We start from the raw sequence: 693 nt of genomic DNA, 5'->3' as shown, positions 1-693 counted from the left end.
AAAGTAGGAAGAGTCCCAGAAGTATTGAAAATTTCTGTGCATCATTTTGTTTTTCAAATATAGAATCCCATGGCTTAAGAGACAAATGAAGAGTCTGGATAAAACTCGTCGTAATGTGGGGATTGATATCTTTCTATAGAGATGTAATTTAGACCTGCCCTCGGAGGCAACACAGGTGTGGCTGCTGTGTCCCATCAGAGGCGACACAGGTGTGGCTGCTGTGTCCCATTGGAGGTGACACAGGTGTGGTGGCTGTGTCCCATGTGCTTCAGTAGCTGGCAGAGGGGCTATGTCTAAGCTCAGTGTTCAGACCTACAAACATCTGAATGGTAAGTAGCCTAACACTTCCTGAAAAGGCAAACCTGAGACAACCACCAGTCCGGTTCCACACAGGCCTGCATGGGCTCCCAGGGCCAGGAGCCAGCCAGAGGCTAGAAGAACCCTGCCTAAAACCATGGGTCCCAGGTGAGAGTGAGCCCAAGACTACCACCAGTCTGGCAACATGGGACCCAGACAGGGAGCTAGCCTGAGATGACCACCAGTCTGGCACCATGAAGGCTAGGGGTGGGGTTGGGCCAGAGCATGCCCAAGGTGACCCCTGCCTGGTGCCCTAATGCACGGGCAGGGCATAGCATTCCCCAGTCAGTCCTGAGATGACCTTAGATGCTCAGAGATCCCAGATGCCACTAAGAA

The 693-nt window shown here is 52.2% G+C and overlaps 1 non-coding gene across 1 annotated transcript; it reads left to right on the top strand.

Annotated features, from left to right (window-relative positions):
* Positions 1-221: 221 nt before the first annotated feature.
* Positions 222-346, top strand: LOC127184463 (small nucleolar RNA SNORA17). Its single transcript, XR_007830111.1, has one exon. It is a non-coding gene; the product is annotated as a small nucleolar RNA SNORA17 (small nucleolar RNA).
* The last annotated feature ends 347 nt before the right edge of the window (positions 347-693 follow it).

This window comes from Acomys russatus, chromosome 32 (genome assembly GCF_903995435.1).
Source record: "Acomys russatus chromosome 32, mAcoRus1.1, whole genome shotgun sequence".
Taxonomy (NCBI): Eukaryota; Metazoa; Chordata; class Mammalia; order Rodentia; family Muridae; genus Acomys; species Acomys russatus.
The sequence above is the reverse complement of the archived record's forward strand: the minus strand, read 5'-3'. Positions and strand labels throughout refer to the sequence as shown.